The sequence below is a fragment of the Coregonus clupeaformis genome, chromosome 19 (assembly GCF_020615455.1).
Source record: "Coregonus clupeaformis isolate EN_2021a chromosome 19, ASM2061545v1, whole genome shotgun sequence".
NCBI lineage: Eukaryota > Metazoa > Chordata > Actinopteri > Salmoniformes > Salmonidae > Coregonus > Coregonus clupeaformis.
The window spans coordinates 15,990,522-16,013,943 of NC_059210.1; the positions used below are offsets into that span (position 1 = coordinate 15,990,522).

Sequence of the window (23,422 nt, forward strand, 5' to 3'; positions counted from 1 at the left end):
CAGTAGAGTACAGTACAGTCCAGACCAACCAACTTTGGTATTGTTGGATGGCGGAGCTCAGACAAATGATAGCCAGTGTGTAGAATATGACCCAAATATGCGCATTTCTACCTTTGTGTACATATGTAGGATACATCACCATGAAGATAATTACTTTCATATCCATAATTATTTATTTCTATGTTAAAATTCTGTTACCACAATTCTGTTACTGGGTGTAAATCCACTTTTTTTCAAACTGAAGGTGTCGTGTCATAGCTGACACCCATTCTTTCTGCAGACATCTTTGAGTCTTAATTCAGAGCAGATACAGTGGGGGAAAAAAGTATTTAGTCAGCCACCAATTGTGCAAGTTCTCCCACTTAAAAAGATGAGAGAGGCCTGTAATTTTCATCATAGGTACACGTCAACTATGACAGACAAAATGAGGAAAAAAATTCCAGAAAATCACATTGTAGGATTTTTTATGAATTTATTTGCAAATTATGGTGGAAAATAAGTATTTGGTCAATAACAAAAGTTTCTCAATACTTTGTTATATACCCTTTGTTGGCAATGACACAGGTCAAACGTTTTCTGTAAGTCTTCACAAGGTTTTCACACACTGTTGCTTGTATTTTGGCCCATTCCTCCATGCAGATCTCCTCTAGAGCTGTGATGTTTTGGGGCTGTCGCTGGGCAACACAGACTTTCAACTCCCTCCAAAGATTTTCTATGGGGTTGAGATCTGGAGACTGGCTAGGCTACTCCAGGACCTTGAAATGCTTCTTACGAAGCCATTCCTTTGTTGCCCGGGCGGTGTGTTTGCGATCATTGTCATGCTGAAAGACCCAGCCACGTTTCATCTTCAATGCCCTTGCTGATGGAAGGAGGTTTTCACTCAAAATCTCACGATACATGGCCCCATTCATTCTTTCCTTTACACGGATCAGTCGTCCCGGTCCCTTTGCAGAAAAACAGCCCCAAAGCATGTTTCCATCCCCATGCTTCACAGTAGGTATGGTGTTCTTTGGATGCAACTCAGCATTCTTTGTCCTCCAAACACGACGAGTTGAGTTTTTACCAAAAAGTTATATTTTGGTTTCATCTGACCATATGACATTCTCCCAATCCTCTTCTGGATCATCCAAATGCACTCTAGCAAACTTCAGACGGGCCTGGACATGTACTGGCTTAAGCAGGGGGACACATCTGGCACTGCAGGATTTGAGTCCCTGGCGGCGTAGTGTGTTACTGATGGTAGGCTTTGTTACTTTGGTCCCAGCTCTCTGCAGGTCATTCACTAGGTCCCCCGTGTGGTTCTGGGATTTTTGCTCACCGTTCTTGTGATCATTTTGACCCCACGGGGTGAGATCTTGCGTGGAGCCCCAGATCGAGGGAGATTATCAGTGGTCTTGTATGTCTTCCATTTCCTAATAATTGCTCCCACAGTTGATTTCTTCAAACCAAGCTGCTTACCTATTGCAGATTCAGTCTTCCCAGCCTGGTGCAGGTCTACAATTTTGTTTCTGGTGTCCTTTGACAGCTCTTTGGTCTTGGCCATAGTGGAGTTTGGAGTGTGACTGTTTGAGGTTGTGGACAAGTGTATTTTATACGAATAACAAGTTCAAACAGGTGCCATTAATACAGGTAACGAGTGGAGGACAGAGGAGCCTCTTAAAGAAGAAGTTACAGGTCTGTGAGAGCCAGAAATCTTGCTTGTTTGTAGGTGACCAAATACTTATTTTCCACCATAATTTGCTAATAAATTCATTAAAAATCCTACAATGTGATTTTCTGGATTTTTTTTCCTCAATTTGTCTGTCATAGTTGACGTGTACCTATGATGAAAATTACAGGCCTCTCTCATCTTTTTAAGTGGGAGAACTTGCACAATTGGTGGCTGACTAAATAAATAATTTTTTTCCCCACTGTATATATGTGTACCTTTATCTAAACAAGGAGTCACCATTTAGACCAGCGGGTATACAATTCATAAGACAAAATGAAATCAAAATCAGATACAATATAAAACAAACTACATCACAACACAAATATTCAAGAAAAACAGTTACATTCCTCAGTACGAAGATCCCCAATCAATATTTTAAATTTCCCGAGCGGCACCATAACATCCAAAGGACTTTTGCTTGGATGTTAAGCAAAAATTGTCAATGTTATTTTGTCCAATTAAGTCTGTATGAACAGTAATGGTGCCAACATATTTTGACATGTGGACTAGTTACCATTTAAAGGCCCAGTGCAAGCAAAAACTGGATTTTCCTGTGTTTTATATATATTTCCACACTATGACTTTGGAATAATACTGTGACATTTTGAAAATTACGATGATGCCCTTTTGTGTAATAGCTGTTTGAAAATACTGTTTGGTGCTGACTTCAGGCTACCAATTTAAGGTAAACTTTGGATTAAAGATCTGAGATGCACAAAATAATACCCTGTTGTGACATTGCTTTTTCGAAAGGGTTGTACAGAGGAGAATCTCAATTGCATTTCCTTGATTCCTCACGTCCCCTTTCCTCCCTTCTGACCTTCTCATCCAATGGGTTTTGAGATGGAAGCAAGGAGAGAGGATGCAGGGAATCAAGGTAACACAATGGAGATTCTCCCCATGACACTCAGAACTTCAAGAAGACATTGGCAAACAGACACCAGTACATGATGACCTCTCCCTATCATCTCTGTGCACCGTCATTTTTCAAACCGTAGACACATACATGTACTGTTAACTCTGTCCCAGTTTCAACACTACCACCTGTAAAGGAGTTCATTGATCTCTGGCCTAGTCTGCACATGGAGTTGCAGGTAAAATTTCATAGAAGTTTTTTTACTCAAATATGACATGCTTTAATATATTAGTTATACTAAATTGAATTGTTAAACTGTGTTGCCGAACTTGTGATAATACTGCTAAATACTGTCCTTTGCGGTCTGTCATTTCCAAATATATCTGTATGCAGAGTTCCGCCGAATTAGGAAACAGAACTTGCCGAACAGCTTCTATGCTGCACTCGACTGTCACACCCCTCGTTTGATAAACAGACGGCATCGAAGACTGGAAGGATCACTGACGCTTTAGATGACATTCTGAGGTGTCAAGATCTACGCTATAGGTAAGACGGAGGACTCAGATCTTTAGGGCACTGCACATAATGCTGGAATCAGATCTGGGTCTAATGCAAAGATAAACTTGTTAAACCTTCAAAGTATAATAATAGTATTTGAAAGGCAATTAAGAGTTTGCCCTTTTGTAACTATTCCATTGGTTCCATTGTACCAGGCAAATTAAACCAAGCCCAGCTAAATATACAAAGGTTTCTCTGGTGGATATTTTGTCAATTTTTAACAATGACATATTGTTGTTTTACCAGGTTATATTAGTAATCCTATGTTTCATAAAATTTATTTCTGATTATTTATATATTTAGGATCTACATGATGTTCTCCGTGCTCTTCCTTTGTTGCTGCGTGAGGAAGTCTTAGGATTTTTCAAAACATGCAAGGTAGGTTTCTTGTCATTCTGGTTACTATTGATTATTGTGCCCATTCCCAATTAACCCACCCCTAGTCCCTATACACCTGTAGTGATCTGAGAGGATTAGATGGGTGAGTATGGTGTTTACTTTATCTAACCAACCATTAGGTCACGGTGGATATATTATTGCAGTGTCTTCAGAAAGTATTCTCACCCCTTGACTTTTTCCACATTTTGTGGTGTTACAGCCTGAATTAAAAATTGATTAAATTGAGATTTTGTGTCACTGGCCTACACACAATACCCCATCATGTCAAAGTGGAATTATGTTTTTTGAAATTTTTACAACTTAATTCAAAATGAAAAGTTGAAATCTCTTGAGTCACTAAGTATTCAACCCCTTTTTTTTATGGCAAGCCTAAATAAGTTCTGGAGTAAAAAATTGCTTAACAAGTCATATAATAAGTTGCGTGGACACACTCTGTGTGCAATAATAGTTTTTAACATGATTTTTGAATGAATACCTCATCTCTGTACCCCACACATACAATTATTTGTAAGGTCCCGCAGTCAAGCAGTGAATTTCAAACACAAAATCAACCACAAAGACCAGGGAGGTTTTCCAATGACTCGCAAAGAAGGGCAACTATTGGTAGATGGGTAAAAGAAAAATGATAACAGACATTGAATATCCCTTTGAGCATGGTGAAGTTATTCATTACACTTTGGATGGTGTATCAATACACCCAGTCACTACAAATATACACGTGTCCTTCCTAACTCAGTTGCTGGAGAGGAAGGAAACCGCTCAGGGATTTCACCATGAGGTCAATGGTGACTTTAAAACAGTTACAGAGTTTAATGGCTGTGATAGGAGAAAATTGAGGATGGATCAACAACATTGAAGTTACTCCACAATACTAACCTAAATGACAGAGTGAAAAGAAGAACGCCTGTACAGAATACAAATATTCTAAAACATGCATCCTGTTTGCAATAAAGCACTAATTTGGCAAAGAAATTTACTTTATGTCCTGAATACAAAGCATTATGTTTGGGGCAAATCCAACACAACACATCACTGAGTACCACTCTTAAATTTTTCAAGCATGCTGGTGGCTGCATCATGCTATGGGTATACTTGTCATCGGCAAGGACTAGGGAGTTTTTTTAGGATAAAAATAAACGGAATAGAGCTAAACACAGGCAAAATCCTACAGGAAAACCTGGTTCAGTCTGCTATCCAACAGACACTGGGAGACAAATTCACCTGTCAGCAGGACAATAACCTAAAACACATGGCCAAATATACATTGGAGTTTCTTACCAAGACAACATTGAATGTTCCTGAGTGGCCTAGTTACAGTTTTGACTTAAATTGGCTTGAAAATGTATGGCAAGACATGAAAATGGCTGTCTAGCAATGTTCAATCAACATCTTGACAGAGCATGAATAATTTTCAAAAGAATAATGTGCAAATATTGTACAATCCAGGTGTGCAAAGCTCTGGGAGACTTACCCAGAAAGACTCAAAGCGGTAATCACCGCCAAAGGTGCTTCTACAAAGTATTGACTCAGGTGTGTGAATACTTATGTAAATGAGATATTTCAGTATTTCATTTTCAATATATTTTAAAAAATGTCTAAAAACATGTTTTCACTTTGTCATTATGGGGTATTGTGTAGATGGGTGAGGAAAACAATACATTTAATCCATTTTGAATTCAGGCTGTAACACAACAAAATGTGGAATAAGTCAAGGGGTATGAATACCTTCTGAAGGCACAGTATATAACGTCTGTCTAGTATTCTCATCTCAAGTGCATTTGTGTATTTCAGGGGGAGGATTCCGACGAGTCAGATCTTGTTGACGCACCGGTATCCCTACTTACAATCGTCAGTGACGACACCGAAAATCAAGTCCATTACAGTCAAGATCTCCGTTGTCCTGGGGAGTGAAGTTGTGGTGACCGACTTCGCCAGACTGGCTGACATTTAACTGGTAATGTTCGGTCTGATCTGTGCTATACATCTCAGTTATTCCAAAGAACTGTCCAACACTTTTGAGTTCAGTCAGAAAATCCTGCTCGCCTTAGAAGATGGGAAACTGAAGCCAAGAATAAAGGGTCTGAATAATGATTTGATGATACATGTGTAGACATTCACCAAATGACAAACATTTTCTGAAAACACCATTTGTCCTTGTTTCAACTTTATGAATGTGGCTTAAGGCTAGAGTTTGCTTTATTTCATTTTTTCTTTCACAAGACATTGGGTTGGATTCCATAAGAACTGTTATGTTGAGCTGTATCTAGAATACAGTACAAAGATAAAGTTGTCAAGAGTATTTGGTTTGAAGTAGGAATAGAAAATGAAGTCTTTGTGAAGCCTTTGTCATAAGTTATTGCCTACATCTATACTTCTGAGGGCCTATAGGAAGGAGAATCTCAATTCCGGTTCCTTGTCTCGCGTTCTCTCTCCTCGTCTTTTTCTCAAAACCCATTGGATGAGAAGGTCAGAGGGGAAGGAACTCTCACTATCTCATTCAATGGGTTTTGAGAAGGAGGCGAGGAGAGAGGGCACAATGAATCAAGGAAATGCAATTGAGATTCTTCCAAGAAGTTGATTTGGTATTCAGATAAGGAGAGACCATATTTATTTTATTTGTAATAACCTATTCTTATTCAATGGGAGAATCTCAATTACATTTTCTTGATTCCTTGTGTCCTCTCTCCTCGCCACATCCTCAAAACCCATTGGGGGATGCGAGGAATCAAGGAAATGCAATTGAGATTCTCCCAATGAATACTGTCTGTGTTCGTATTGCACAGAACAATAGGAGAAGCTTGTCACCATGATGTTTTATTCTGCACAGAATCTATTGTCTTGATGACACTCGGGGACCGAGTGGCGCAGCAGTCTAAGGCGTCACTACAGACCCGGGTTAGATCGGGAGCCCCATAGGGTGGCGCACAATTGGCCCAGCGTCGTCCGGGTTAGGAGAGGGTTTGGCCGGGGTAGGCCGTCATTGTAAATAAGAATTTGTTTTTAACTGACTTGCCTAATTAAATAAAGGTTAAATAAAATAAAAAATTAATATGACCACTGACCTTTTACTGATGCATCTGTATTTTCACTGATCTAGGAAGTGTTGAGAATTTGTAAAATAAATTTAAACTTTATTCTTTAGATAATGTTAATGTTTTCTGATTCATTTAGATGTAATTACTTTGTTTTAAGCACGTTGTCCATTCTCCAAACATGGCACTTGGATAGGCCTACCACTTCCATGCTTGTTCAGGAAACACTGTTTATTGGATATTTTGTTATTGTTACTGAAACAATACATTTATATTATTCATGTTTAGAAGCATGAGCAATATAGAAATTGAATATTGTCTCCTAATAAACAGTTTTATTTAATTAAGACCATGTTGTTATGTCATCTCTCCATTATGCATGTGTTTAAGCCATTTCTGATGAAATTACTGTATGATGAGTTGCCACAACTTAATTGGTTCAAAGCGTGTTAAATCAATCAATCAAATGTATTTATATAGCCCTTTTTACACCAGCAGATGTAAAGGCCCAGTGCAGTCAAAATTCTTCATATTGTAAAACAGCTGACACTGTAAAAGTGAGAACAAATGGATCAGTGTTATTTCCTGATATTTGCTGGTTGAAAATACAATCTACACATTACCTTCTAATCAGCAGGTTTGCATGGGCAGGAGTTTCAGCTTTCCATGGTGACATCACCATGAGGGTAAATTGGTTAATAGACCAATAACAAAGAGAGTTACAAACCTCTCTGCCAACAACAGCTATTTTTCTGTTTTCCTCTCACCACTTAGACCACTCCCAGACAGTCCTAGCAAAATTCTTGCTTGAGAAATAGTTTTTTGCTAAAAAGCTATTTTTGCCAGAAATGATTTGATATTGATATAAAAATGGCTGCATTGGGCCTTTTTAAGCTGTTGCAATTGAACAGGTTTAAGGCAATACTTTTTCCTTAAAGCATTTGAGTATTAAGTGAGCTTAACTCATTTGTGTTTGTCTACTTCACTCACAAGGGTTATGTTACAATAACATAGTATATTCAAGTAAAGTCAACAACATTTAATTAAGCTTCACTCAATGTTGTTTATTCAAGTACCGTTAACAAGAACACTCGTTGTGCTTACTCAAACATTGTTTTTTGCCGATATGACCGTGCATTTGTACATGTGTCTCTAGGCACATAGGCAGGTATGAATCTATTGTAATGTGTGTGCGACACATACATATGTATGCGTCCATGTAGTGTATATGGTTAAGAAATGTATGTGTACTACTGTATGGTACTCTGTTTCCACCCCATTCAACCTGTTTCTCCCCTCCCCCCTCTCCCATAGCCTGTAGGCACAGATCTAGGATCAGGTTTTACTCCCCAAATCCTATTATGGAAAAAATGCCAAACGGACCTTGGATCAGTGTCTAGTAGTGGTGTGCGGGTCAGCTGTTTGTTCACCCACACCCGCTTGCAATTGCTAATAACCCATCCGCAACCGCCGACTATATGTGATAAAGTGAAAATCTGAGGCTGGAACCCGACCCTAACCCACAGAAATATAAAATGCACTGTAGGCTGCAGCCAGAGACGACGGAACGATAAAAAAAAAAGAATCACCCCCGATATACTGTACCAGTCAAAAGTTTGGACACACCTACTCATTCAAGGGTTTTTCTTTATTTTTACTATTTTCTATATTGTAGAAAAATTGTGAAGACATCAACACTATGAAATAACACATATGGAATCATGTAGTAACCAAAAAAGTGTTAAACAAATCAAAATATATTTATATTTGAGATTCTTCAAATAGCCACCCTTTGCCTTGATGACAGCTTTGCACGCTCTTGGCATTCTCTCAACCAGCTTCATGAGGAATGCTTTTCCAACCGTCTTGAAGGAGTTCCTACATAAACTGAGCACTTGTTGGCTGCTTTTCCTTCACTCTGCGGTCAAACTCATCCCAAACCATCTCAATTGGGTTGAGGTCGGGTGATTGTGGAGGCCAGGTCATCTGATGCAGCACTCCATCACTCTCCTTCTTGGTCAAATAGCCCTTACACAGCCTGGAGGTGTGTTTTTGGTCATTGTCCTGTTGAAAAACAAATAATAGTCCCACTAAGCGCAAACCAGATGGGATGGCGTATCGCTGCAGAATGCTGTGGTAGCCACGCTGGTTGAGTGTGCCTTGAATTCTAAACAAATCACAGACAGTGTCACCAGCAAAACACCCCCACACCATCACATCTCCTCCTCCGTGCTTCACGGTGGGAACCACACATGCGGAGATCATCTGTTCACCTACTCTGCGTCTCACAAAGACAAGGCGGTTGGAACCAAAAATCTCAAATTTGGACTCATCAGACCAAAGAAAAGATTTCCACTGCTCGTGTTTGTTGGCCCAAGCAAGTCTCTTCTTCTTATTGGTGTCCTTTAGTAGTGGTTTCTTTGCAGCAATTAGACCGTGAAGGCCTGATTCACGCAGTCTACTCTGAACAGTTGATGTTGAGATGTGTCTGTTACTTGAACTCTGTGAAGTATTTATTTGGGCTGCAATCTGAGGTTCAGTTAACTCTAATGAACTTATCCTCTGCAGCAGAGGTAACTCTGGGTCTTCCTTTCCTGTGGCGGTCCTCATGAGAGCCAGTTTCATCATAGCGCTTGATGGTTTTTGCGACTGCAGTTGAAGTAACTTTCAAAGTTCTTGACATTTTCCGTATTGACTGCCCTTCATGTCTTAAAGTAATGATGGACAGTCGTTTCTCTTTGCTTATTTGAGCTGTTATTGCCATAATATGGACTTGGTCTATTATCAAATATGGCTATCTTCTGTATAACACCCCTAAAGACAACTGATTGGTTCAAACGCATTAAGAAGGAAAGAAATTCCACAAATTAACTTTTAACAAGGCACACCTGTTAATTGACAGCATTCCAGGTGACTACCTCATGAAGCTGGGTGAGAGAATGCCAAGTGTGTGCAAAGCTGTCATCAAGGTAAAGGGTGGCTACTTTGAAGAAACTCAAATATGAAATATATTGTGATTTGTTTAACACTTTTTTGGTTACTACATTATTTCATATGTGTTATTTCATAGTTTTCTTTTTGTCTTCACTACTATTCTACAATATAGAAAATAGTAAAAATTAAGAAAAGTCCTTGAATGAGTAGGTGTGTCCAAACTTTTGACTGGTTCTGTATATATATATATTTTTTATCAATTAGTATATTTGAATTTAACCATAATATTTTCAATAACCGAAAGTGAGAGGTTGTAATCTGAATAAAATGAAAAAGGCAATTTTTGAACACAGGTTGATCCATTCTTACTAATCTACTAGAGAACCAGTTCGGATTTAAGTATAGCTGTTGCATGACTGAAGCCTTTAGTGAGAGGTCCAATGCTTTAATATTTAATCATTTCTGCCCTCCGAGTTCATATTCATTATATAAATAGGCCCGTTTAATTTTGTCTGGCTTGCCGTTCCAATTAAAGTGGAATATTTTTTGCTCATATAATTTAAAAACCAAGTCAGGCAGGGCCAGAAGTAAATAGGTAAACTGGGATATGACTAAAGAGTTATAATTGTCTATACTTAGATAGGCCTAAATGCAGCTTATCTTCTGTCATTATATGTTGCCCTAGAAGCCTAAATAAACCCTTGCTCACCAGAATAATGTCATAAATTAAATGAATGCTTCAATCTAGTTGACATCCGTAAAGTTTTGTTTGTCATCTCTGCTTCTTTCACAGAGCAAAGACATTTAGGGACCGGGGAGAAAATGCAATAGTGTAACAAAAAATTAAAAAGGTTTTAAGGAAATAGGAACTTGTGGAAATGACCCAACATGTTTCTGATAAGATTTCAGTATGGCTTTGATGCATATTTTATGTGGTTAAAATACTATCAGATATTATAATGTTGATTAAGATAGCACCTCTACAGACGGTCCCTAGCTGCGCATTCACATTCTCTTAAGATGCTGAAAGAAAGAAATAATATATGTTTCCGGGTAAAAATGTACATTTGGTGTATTATTTTACTGCAAGAAATGTTTAATTCTCAAGGAGTTAATATTTGACCGACCGGCTCAATTCGGTCTTATGTAGCAAAATTTGAAATAGTGTTTTTTACATTGGATAAAGTTAGAGACTCAGAGCTAGAAAGTGGTATATCAAATACTACAGTTGAGGAACAACGGGAAAGTAATTCTGCTTTGAAAGTTGATAAACTTGTAACTTCACTTTTGAGAAAATGGCCTTTGAATGTTTTGGTACACCCACTGGAGAGCTCTTCTTTGTCTACAACCATTCAGCATCCTTCACACCCTCTTAAGCTATAGCCCTGCCCATAACCTCAGAGTGTTGTCATATTGTCCGTTCGTAAATTCAGAGCGTTTTGCTCTCTGAGCATTCAGATCGCACACTGGATGCTCTGGCCAAGGAGTAGGGTTGATCCGAGCGTTCTGTCCTAACAACAGCAGTCAAGCACCCAAGCTAACTGGCTAACGTTGGCTAGTTACTTCCAGACACAAATGAGAGAACATGCGTTTTTCTGGATTTATTTGTTGTTATTCTGTCTCTCGCTGTTCAAATAAATCTACCATTCAAATTATAGACTGATCATGTCTTTGTCAGTGGACAAACGTACAAAATCAGCAGGGGATCAAATACTTTTTTCCCTCACTGTATATATATACTGTATATATTGTGTATATTTATATTGTATTATAAAGGGCGCATTTGGAAAAGAGACCTAGGTCTCAATATGTCTTCCCTGTTAAAAAATAAAAATACCTTGCACAAAGGTTCTCTCTCTCTCTCCCTCTCTTTCCCTCTCTCTCTCATGGCACGATAGGGACTGTGAAATAACACAGACAAACACACACACACACACTCTATCACACTGTAACACACAATCTACACACACATTATTTTTTAATTGTATTGTTTGTTTATCGTTTTATTTTAAATTTGTGTGACTCCTTGTCTGTCAGTGTATCAGTGTTTTGTTACTTGTGATGTTTTGTGTGGTTCTGCAAAAGCTAACGGGGATACAAATAAATAAATAAATACAAATATCGGCTATCGGCCCTTGAGTATCGGCGCAGCCAATGTCCCCTATGTAGCACTAGCCTTGTGTCAAAGGGTTGCAAGTCTGTACCACTTATAATAATAATAATAATATGCCATTTAGCAGACACTTTTATCCAAAGCGACTTACAGTCATGCGTGCATACATTTTTGTGTATGGGTGGTCCCGGGGATCGAACCCACTACCTTGGCGTTACAAGCGCCGTGCTCTACCAGCTGAGCTACAGAGGACCACTTACATTGTTAGCTGTCACGAGGAACCTCTGGCTGTACTGCATCTTGTTAGCTACCCACTCATGCTGCATATAATTTAGCTTAAGCACACGTCAATAATGACACCCGGCATCTAGACATTAAATTACTGTTCGGCAAAACAATGTCCGTATACAGGCTACAGCACTTTAGTAAGATGGCTCCATACTGTACTGCTGCGTCTTGCGAGTTCCCACCCAACTTAGTTTTTTTGGCGTATATCTTTTTTTTTGTACAAAATGTATCTACTATCGTTTCTTATGAAAGGCAAGAACTTTTGAACTTCAAATCGGCAATTACTAACCTCAATTGCGGCTTCAACTTCGACTCATCTGCCCATGGCTAGCCAAGAGGAAACAGCGGCGTAAAAGAGGCAGGAGAGTCCTGGCGAGATTAAGGGAAAAAGGAAAACGGGCCACCTCTTCCCTCCATTCTATTGGCCTCCGATCGCGGATTTGCTATCAATGGGACTCTGGTCACTGCAATATTCTCTGCTTTTCTGAAACATGGCTTTTGGTCAAGATATCCACCCCCATGTCTATCCAAATCAATGGATTCTACAGTCACCGAACGGACAGAACACTGGATTCAGGGAAATTGAGAGGGGGAGGGGGATGCCTCTTTATCAACAGCAAATGGTCTGCTGACTCAAGCGTAGTGGGAGTCTCCTACCTGTCTTGGAATACCTGATGGTCAAATGCCAACCCTTCTACCCTCCGAGAGAGTGTTCAGCTGTTATTCGTGACTGCTGTATATATTGCCATTAGGGGCAATAAAGTCCTAGACCACTGTTACTCTACCCACAAGCAAGCATACAAAGCCCTCCTTCGTCCCCCCTTCCGCAAATCAGATCATGACTCTATACTCCTGCTTCCTGTCTACAAGCAGAATCTCAAACAGAAAGTACCTGTGAAGCGCTCCGTAGAGAATTGATCCTCTGTATCCGCAGTGGTCTAAGGCACTGCATCGCAGTGCTAACTGTGCCACTAGAGATCCTGGTTCGAATCCAGGCTCTGTCGCAGCCGGCCGCGACCGGGAGACTCATGGGCGGCGCACAATTGGCCCAGCGTCGTCCAGGGTAGGGGAGGGAATGGCCGGCAGGGATGTAGCTCAGTTGATAGAGCATGGCGTTTGCAACGCCAGGGTTGTGGGTTCAATTCCCACGGGGGGCCAGTATAAAAAAAAAAAAAATGTATTCACTAACTGTAAGTCGCTCTGGATAAGAGCGTCTGCTAAATGACTAAAATGTAAATGTATCGGAGGCTATGCTGCAGGACTGCTTTGCTAGTGTTGACTGGAATATGTTCCGGGACTCCACTGATAGCATCGATGAGCTAACCACCTCCGTCACCGGCTTCATTAGGAAATGCATCACCGACGTTGTCCCCACAGTGAAGGTTCGCTGCTTCCCCAATCAACAGCTCTGGATTGACACTGAGGTTGGCACTAAGCTAAAGGACACAGGGCTATCATAGCCAGCCCAGAGGCTACGGCTGAGGACACAAACAAGTTTCAAGTTTTATAAGTCGTACGGGATACGCATGGTATGAATCGTCCAACGAAATGCTTACTTGCAGGTTCCTTCTCGACAATGCAACAAGAATGGCAAATAATAAAAGATAAGAATACAAACATAAAGTAAATGGCTGGGTGTATAATCTGAGCAGTATAATAAGGGTCTGGTAGCAGCAGTTGTGTGTAGCATGAATGTATATATGTGTGTGTATGTCTGTGTGGGTGTGTATGAGTGAGTGCATGTGTGCTAATCTGAGGAGGTGGTCAGTCCAGCTCAAGTTTTCAGCAGTCTGATGGCTTGTAGATACAAACTATGTATCAGACCTCATGCACCAATACCGTCTGCCCGACGGTAAGGGAGAGAAAAGCTTGTGGCTGGGGTGTGTGGGGTCCTTGATGATGCTGCATCTATTCCTCAGGCACCGTTTCGAGTAGATGTCCTGGATGGGTGGGAGCACCCTCTGGAGGGCCTTGCGGTCGTCGACGGAGCAATTCCTATACCAGGTCGTGATGCAACAGTTTAGGATGCTCTCGATGGTGCAGTGGTAGTATTTGGAGAGGACCCGGAGCAGCATGCCGAATTTGTTCAACCGCCTTACGAAGTAGAGATGCTTTTGCGCCCTCTTGACAAGTGTGGTGGTGTTGTTGGTCCAAGACAAGTCCTCTGGATGCCGAGGAACTTAAAACTCATGACTCTCTCTACTGCAGTCCCGTTGATGTGGATTGGGGCATGTTTCCTCCTCTGCTTCTTGAAGAAAACAATCAACTCCTTTGTTTTGCTGATGTTGAAGGAGAGGTTGTTGTCATGACACCAAAATGCCAGTTCACTTACCTCCTCCCTATAGGCTGACTCGTTGTTGTTGGTTATCAGGCCTACAAGCATGGTGTCGTAAGCAAACTTGATGATGGAGTTGGTGTCGTGCAAAGCCACGCAGTTGTGGGTGAACAGGGAGTACAGAACAGGACTGAGGACAAACCCCTGGGGGGCCCCTGTGTTAAGAGTCTGTGTGGAAGAGGTGTTGCTGCCAATCCTCACAGCCTGTGGTCTTCCCGTCAGGAAGTCCACGGTTCAGTTGCAGCGGGTGGTGTCCAGACCCAGGGATTTGAGCTTGGTGTCGAGCTTGGAGCGAACAATAGTGTTGAACGCTGAACTGTAGTTAATGAACAGCATTCTCATATAGGTGTTCCTCTTGTCCAGATGTGTTACGGACGTGTGAATAGAGATGGAAATGGCATCTTCAGTGGAGCTGTAGGAGCGGGTGGAGGAGTGGGTCCAGTGTGCCTGGATGCCATCTGGGCCGGCGGCTTTGTGAGTATTTAGTCTTTTTGGAGAGTTTTCCTCATGTCAGCTTTGGAGAGTGAAAGCACCTCGTCGTCCGGAGCAGCGCAGAGCCTTTCTGGATGGCTCGGTATTGTCTGCCTCGAAGTAAGCATAGGATGTGTTAAGCTCATCTGGAAGGGAGGCTTCGGTGGGCACCGCACAGCTGGATTTGCCTTTGTAGTCTGTGATAGTCTGTAGTCCTTGCCATATGCGACGCAAGTCATACCTGCTTGCCTTGTACGCGGCGTACGCCACCGAGTCATCGGGGTTCGTTCTGCTGACATTGAATGCTGCCGTACGGGCTCTCAGCATTGTACGGATATCTCCGTTCATTCAGGGTTTTTGGTTGGGGTATGTCCAGATTATTATTGTGGGTACAACATCATCAACATATTTCCTAATGAAACCTGTGACTGACGATGCACACTGAGTATACAAAATATTAAGATGCTCTTTCCATGACATAGACTGACCGGGTGAATCCAAGTGAAAGCTGTGATCCCTTATTGATGTCACTTGTTAAATCCACTTCAATCAGTGTAGATGAAGGAGAGGAGACAGGATAAAGAAGTCAGTCACCGGGGGCTGATACTGTCATGGTTCATGTGGGGTCAAATTACATTATGAAGGGCAGCTCAGAACAGTTGAAGATGGATTTTAAAGAACTAATTGGGTCTCTACTTGACACCAATAAACGCCCCATAATATCTGGCCCACTGCCCTCCCTAAATCGTGGCATTGAACAGTTCAGTAGACTTTTAGCCCTCCATAACTGTCTACGAGACTATTGCAGATCTGTGGGTTTAACATTTATTGACAATTTGTATACCTTCTGGAAACAAAGCTTGTATTATAAGGAGGATGGGATCCACCCAAATAATTTGCGTTCCTGGATCCTTTCACATCATTATAAGGCTTCGTTGAGACAATGACTTATCAATGACCCAAGTCCAGCTGTCAGAGTGCTGTGTGTGGATGAGTGAAAGGAATCAAGCGCAGGAACAAGGATGACTTCAACAGACTTTAGTAAGGTCCAATACAGGAAAATGAGTCGCCAACCCAACCGGGCGGCGCGAACAATTACGCACAAATCACAGTGCGGAAAACAAGAAAAGCGCACGCAGTGTGAACTCTCGAAAAATACAACAACGAGAGAGACAAACTCCTCGGAGGCAGGCTGACAATAACAATCACACATAACACCTGACCCAAACAAACGAAACTAAATAGGGAACACAATCAAACACAAACAAGGGACAGGTGTTACAAAGAGACAAAACCAAACGAACATGAAACATAGAACGGTGGCAGCTAGTACTCCGGAGACGACGACCGCCGAAGCCTGCCCGAACAAGGAGGAGGAGCAGCCTCGGCCGAAACCGTGACAGTACCCCCCCCTTGACGCGCGGCTCCAGCCGTGCGCCGACCCGGGGCTCGGGGACGACCCGGACGACGCGGAGCAGGGCGCGCCAGGATGACCCCGATGGAACTCGGTCAGCAGGGACTGGTCCAATATGTCCCTCCTTGGCACCCAGCACCGCTCCTCCGGGCCGTACCCCTCCCACTCCACGAGATATTGAAGACCCCCCATCCGGCGTCTCGAATCAAGGATGGACCTCACAGTGTACGCCGGAGCCCCCTCGATGTCCAACGGGGCGGAGGAGTCTCCTCTATCTCATACTCCTGGAGTGGACCAGCTACCACCGGCCTGAGGAGAGACACATGGAACGAGGGGTTAATATTCCTATAGTCAATAGGCAGTTCTAACCTGTAACACACCTCGTTCAACCTCCTCAGGACTTTGAATGGCCCCACAAACCGCCGACCCAGCTTCCGGCAGGGCAGGCGGAGGGGCAGGTTTCTGGTCGAGAGCCAGACTCGATCTCCAGGTGCGTACACAGGCCCCTCACTGCGGTGGAGATCGGCGCTCGTTTTCTGCCGACGGATGGCCCGCTGCAGATGTACGTGGGCAGCGTTCCATGTTTCCTCCGAGCGCCGTACCCATTCATCCACCGCAGGGGCCTCGATCTGGCTCTCGTGCCAAGGTGCCAGAACCGGCTGGTACCCTAACACACACTGGAAAGGGGTTAGTTGGGTGGAGGAGTGGCGGAGAGAGTTCTGTGCCATTTCGGCCCACGGAACGTATCTCGCCCACTCCTCCGGCCGGCCCTGGCAATAAGACCTCAGAAACCTACCCACCTCCTGGTTAACACGTTCAACCTGCCCATTACTCTCCGGGTGGTAACCCGAGGTAAGGCTTACCGAAACCCCCAACCGTTCCATAAACGCTCTCCACACTCTGGAGGTGAACTGGGGGCCTCGGTCAGACACTATATCCTCGGGTACCCGTAATGCCGGAAGACATGGGTAAACAGAGCCTCAGCGGTCTGTAGGGCAGTGGGTAGACCCGGCATAGGAAGGAGACGACAGGCCTTCGAGAACCGATCCACAACGACCAGGATGGTAGTATTCCCCTGTGAGGGGGAAGGTCGGTAACAAAATCCACCGAGAGGTGGGACCAGGGTCGTTAGGGAATAGGCAGGGGTTGTAGCTTACCCCTGGGCAAATGTCTGGGCGCCTTACACTGGGCACACACCGAACAGGAGGAGACATAAATCCTCACATCCCTAGCTAACGTTGGCCACCAGTACTTCGTGCTAAGGCAGTGCACTGTCCGGCCGATACCCGGATGGCCAGAGGAGGGGGACGTATGAGCCCAACAAATGAGGCGATCGCGCACCTCGAGCGGAACGTACGTCCGACCCACTGGACACTGTGGAGGACTTGGGTCGGTGCGTAACGCCCGCTCGATCTCGGCATCAACCTCCCACACCACCGGTGCAACCAGACAAGACTCTGGTAGTATGGGCGTGGGCTCAACGGACCTCTCCTCCGCGTCATACCGCCGAGACAGAGCATCTGCCTTCCCGTTCTGGGACCCAGGGATGTAAGTGATTTTAAACACAAACCGGGCTAGAAACATAGTCCAGCGGGCCTGGCGAGGATTCAGTCTCCTAGCTGCCCGGATGTATTCCAGGTTACGATGGTCAGTTAGAATGAGGAAAGGGTGTTGAGCCCCCTCGAGCCAATGCCGCCACACCTTTAGGGCCTGTACCACGGCTAACAGCTCCCTGTCTCCTACGTCATAATTCCGCTCCGCCGGACTGAGCTTTTTAAAACGCACAGGGACGGAGTTTAGGTGGTGTGCCAGAACGTTGGGAAAGAACGGCCCCTATACCGGCCTCTGACGCGTCCACCTCTACCTGGAAAGGTAAAGAGGGATCCGGATGCGCCAACACCGGCGCCGAGGTAAACAGGTCCTTCAGTTTCCCAAAAGCCCTGTCCTCCTCAGCTGACCACCGCAAGCGCACCGGACCCCCCTTCAACAGAGACGTTATGGGAGCTGCCTCCTGTCCAAAACCCCGGATAAACCTCCGGTAATAATTTGCAAAACCCAAGAACTGTTGCACCTCCTTCACAGTGGTTGGGGTCTGCCAATTACGCACAGCTGACACCCGGTCTACCTCCATCTTCACCCCTGACGCAGACAACTGATAACCCAGAAAGGAGACCGACTTCTGAAAAAACAGACATTTCTCTGCCTTGACATATAGGTCATGCTCCAACAGCCTCCTCAATACTCGGCGCACCAGGGCTACATGCTCTGCTCGGGTAGGACTGTACACCAGAATATCGTCGATGTACACGACTACTCCCTGTCCCTGCATGTCCCGGAAAATCTCATCGACGAAGGATTGGAAGACTGAGGGAGCATTCATTAACCCATATGGCATGACTAGATACTCGTAGTGTCCGGAAGTCGTGCTAAACGCTGTCTTCCATTCATCGCCCTCTCTAATGCGCACCAAGTTATATGCGCTCCTGAGATCCAATTTTGTAAAGAACTGCGCACCGTGCAGTGACTCCGTCATAGTCGCAATCAGAGGAAGTGGATAGCTGTACTTCACCGTAATCTGATTGAGACCACGGTAATCAATACACGGGCGCAGACCTCCATCCTTTTTCTTCAAAAAAAGAAACTCGAGGAAGCGGGTGAAGTGGAGGCCCGTATGTATCCCTGTCTCAGAGACTCAGCGATGTACGTCTCCATTGCCTTCCTCTCCTCTTGAGACAAGGGATACACATGGCTCCCGCGGGAGAGCTGCTCCTGACTGGAGATCTATCGCACAATCCCCCGTCTATGAGGCGGCAGCTGCGCCGCCCTAGTTTTACTAAACACCAGTTTCAAATCCTCATACTGGGGGAATATGCAGTGCTGTCATTAGATTCGGACTTTCCACCGAGGTCGCCCCTATGGAAACACCCAGACACCGCCCCTCACACTGGGCAGACCACCCTTTAAGAGCTTTCTCTCGCCACATAATAGTAGGGTCATGGGTCATCAACCAGGGAAGGCCCAGCACTACCGGATACGCAGGAGAGTCAATCAGATAGAGCTGAATCGTCTCCTCATGACCCTCCTGCGCCATCATTTGAAGGGGTGCTGTGACCTCCCTAATCAACCCAGACCCTAACGGACGGCTATCTAGGGCATGAACAGGGAAAGGCTTATCAACTGGAAGGAGGGGAATCCCTAACTCTATACAAAACTGGCGATCTACAAAATTCCCAGCTGCGCCTGAATCTACCAGCGCCTTATGCTGGGAACGAGGTGCAACCTGTGGAAAACTAACAGGCAAGGTTAGGTGAACGACAGAAAGCTCTGGGTAAGTAGGGCGCCTACTCACCTGGGGGACCCCCAATGCGTGACCTGCCTTCTCCTCCACCGGGGACCCTCCCCAACACCTAGCCGTGGTGTGCCCTCCACGGCCACAGTTAGTGCAGGGAACGGCCCCCTCGGGTTCCTACTCCTCCGTTCTCTAGCGCCAAGCACCCCCGAGCTCCATAGGGCTCGGCTCGGAGGTGCTGGAGAGTGGAATGGGCGAACCCCACCCGGGACGTCCACGGGTGGCGAGCAGGGTATCCAGCCGAATGGCCATGTCGACAAGTTGGTCAAAGGTCAACGAGGTGTCCCTGCACGCCAACTCTCGCTGGACGTCCTCCCGGAGGCTGCAACGGAAGTGGTCTATAAGGGCCCGCTCATTCCACCCTGCATCGGCCGCTAGAGTCCGGAATTCCAAGGCAAAGTCCTGGGCGCTCCTCATCCCCTGTCGGAGGTAGAACAGACGCCTTCCCCTCTGGTGGATGGTCAAACACAGCACGGAAGCGGCGGGAGAACTCCGCATAGGTAGTGGTAGCGGCGTCCATTCTCCTCCATTCGGCGTTGGCCCACTCCAACGCCTTGCCGGTGAGACAGGAGATGAGGGCTGAGACGCTCTCGTGTCCCGAGGGCGCCGGGTGTACGGTGGCGAGGTAGAGCTCCACTTGCAGCAGGAACCCTTGACACCCGGCAGCGGAGCCGTCGTACGCCCTCAAGCGCAGGAACAAGGATGACTTCAACAGACTTTAGTAAGGTCCAATACAGGAAAATGAGTCGCCAACCCAACCGGGCGGCGCGAACAATTACGCACAAATCACAGTGCGGAAAACAAGAAAAGCGCACGCAGTGCGAACTCTCGAAAAATACAACAACGAGAGAGACAAACTCCTCGGAGGCAGGCTGACAATAACAATCACACATAACACCTGACCCAAACAAACGAAACTAAATAGGGAACACAATCAAACACAAACAAGGGACAGGTGTTACAAAGAGACAAAACCAAACGAACATGAAACATAGAACGGTGGCAGCTAGTACTCCGGAGACGACGACCGCCAAAGCCTGCCCGAACAAGGAGGAGGAGCAGCCTCGGCCGAAACCGTGACACCAGCTCATTTAATCCCTACCATTATGTCACTAAGTTGTCATAATGCTTCAGCAAATGTACATTATCCTAGGGGCATTGGAAGACACAATGTAAGTAACCTAATTTATGTCCCTCTTACTGACCTGAAAGCCTCTGCTGATCCTACAGCTATTGTATGCAGTAATCATATGCATATGAACCAGAGTAATACTGTTAGCAATGAATAGAAGAAGAAACTACACTATGAAACAAAGATAAATGACATAAAGAATGATAGTAAAAATCTTTGGAGCACCTTGAAGACATTTTGGGCAAAAAGGCGAACTCCGCTCCATAATTCATTGAATCAGATGGCTCATTTATCACAAAACCCACTGATATTGCCAACTAAATTCTTTTTTCATTTGCAAGATTAGCAAATTTAGGCATGACATGCCAGCAACAAACGCTCACACCACACATCCTAGTATATCTGACCAAATTATGAAAGACAAGCATTGTAATTTTGAATTCCATAAGGCAAGTGTGGAAGAGGTGAAAAATGTTTTGTTGTCTATCAACAATGACAAGCCACCGGGGTCTGACAACTTGGATGGAATATTACTGAGGATAATAGCGGGGGCGATACTGCCACACCTATTTGTCATATCTTCAATTTAAGCCTATTAGAAAGTGTTTGCCCTCAGGCCTGGGGGGAAGCTAAAGTTATTCCCCTACCTAAGAATAGTAAAGCCCCCTTAACTGGCTCAAATAGCCGACCAATCAGCCTGTTACCAACCCTTAGTAAACTTTTGGAAAAAATTGTGTTTGACCAGAAACAATGATATTTTACAGTAAACAAATTGACAACATACTTTCAGCACGCTTATAGGGAAGGACATTCAACAAGCACAGCACTTGCACAAATGATTGATGATTGGCTGAGAGAAATTGATGATGAAAAGATTGTGGGGGCTGTTTTGTTAGACTTCAGTGCGGCTTTTGACATTATCGATCATAGTTTGTTGCTGGAAAAACGTATGTGTAATGGCTTTACACCCCCTGCTATGTTTTGCATGAAGAGTTGCCTGTCTAACAGAACACAGAGGGTCTTCTTTAATGGAAGCCTCTCCAACAAAATCTAGGTAGAATCAGGAATTCCCCAGGGCAGCTTTCTAGGCCCCTTACGGTTTTCAATCTTTACTAACGACATGCCACTGGCTTTGAGTTAGTGCTGGCCCTTGGATGTACACAGAGAGCTACTTGTATTTGTGAGAGGTATTGACATGTTGAATGCACTGAGCTGTCTGTTTGAACTACTGGCACACAGCTCAGACACCCATGCACACCCCACAAGACATGCCACCAGAGGTCTCTTCACAGTCCCCAAGTCCAGAACAGACTATGGGAGGCGCACAGTATTACATAGAGCCATGACTACATGGAACTCTATTCCACACCGAGTGGCGCAGTGGTCTAAGGCACTGCATCAAAGTGCTAGCTGTGCCACTAGATATCCTGGTTCGAATCCAGGCTCTGTCGTAGCTGGCCGCGACCGGGAGACCCATGGGGCGGCGCACAATTGGCCCAGCGTCGTCCAGGGTAGGGGAGGGAATGGCCGGCAGGGATGTAGCTCAGTTGGTAGAGCATGGTGTTTGCAATGCCAGGGCTGTGGGTTCGATTCCCACGGGGGGCCAGTATGAAGAAAAAAAAACTCACTAACTGTAAGTCGCTCTGGATAAGAGCGTCTGCTAAATGGCTAAAATGCAAAATGTAAATGTAAGTAACTCTGACAACAACTCTGCTGGCATAGCAGTAAAATTAGATTTAAAAAACAGATACAAATACACCTAACATAGACACATGGACACATGTATACAAACACACAATAACATACGCACTATACACACATGTACACATGGATCTTGTGTTATAGGTATGTGGTAGTAGAGTAGATGCCTGAGGGCACACACTTAGTATGTTGTGAAATCTGTTATGAATGAATTGTCACCAGCTAATGGGGATCCATAATAACTACATATACAAATACAAATTGAAGCAAGTCCAAGCAGCAATGTTCCAACATCTAGTGAAAAGCCTTCCAAGAAGTGGACGCTGTTTTAGCAGGAAAGGGGGAACCAACTCCATATTAATGGCCATGATTTTGGAATGAGATGTTCGACGAGCAGGTGTCCACATACTTTTGGTCATGTAGTGTATTCCAATCAGTATTCTCAAAACAATCCTGCAGCATTGAGTCTTTCTCCTCTTTCCAATGCCTCACTATTCTCTGTGTTGGTGGCTCCCTCTTGAGTTGCTGCTTGTAGGCGGGTTGTAGTAACAGAGACTTGATCTGATCTGGGGGATGGCTTTGTACGCATCATGGATGTTTGTGGATACATGGTCAAGCACGCTGGATCGTCTTGTGGGGCAGGATACATGATGGTAATATTTTTGGAAGATTTGTTTTAGACAGGCTTGGTTACAATCACCCGCAACGACATAGTGTCACGATCGTCGAACACAGTGGACCAATACGCAGCGTGATAAGTGAACATACTTTTATTTAGATTCACCACACGAACAAACAACAAAACGATAACGTGACGTCCTTGGTTACAATACAAAATGGCAATTTGCATATACTATGTCATGAAGAGTGATCAGATGAATTGCAATTACTTGCAAAGTCCCTCTTTTTCATGAAAATGAACTTAATCCCCCCCAAAAAATGTCCACTGCATTTCAGCCCTGCCACAAAAGGACCAGCTGCCATCATGTCAGTGATTGTCTCATTAACACAGGTGAGAGTGTTGACAAGGACAAGGCTGGAGATCACTCTGTCATGCTGATTGAGTTAGAATAACAGACTGGAAGCTTTAAAAGGAGGGTGGTGCTTGAAATCATTGTTCTTCCTCTGT

The 23,422-nt window shown here is 44.3% G+C and overlaps 1 protein-coding gene and 1 long non-coding RNA gene across 2 annotated transcripts in view; both read left to right on the top strand.

The window, feature by feature from the left end:
- The window catches only part of brsk2a (BR serine/threonine kinase 2a), a 616,067-nt gene that overhangs the window by 30,821 nt on the left and 561,824 nt on the right, over positions 1–23,422 (top strand). The window lies entirely within an intron of this gene.
- On the top strand, positions 1,876–6,185 carry LOC121531991. Its single transcript, XR_005994222.1, has 3 exons — positions 1,876–3,113; positions 3,429–3,503; positions 5,316–6,185. It is a non-coding gene; the product is annotated as an uncharacterized LOC121531991 (long non-coding RNA).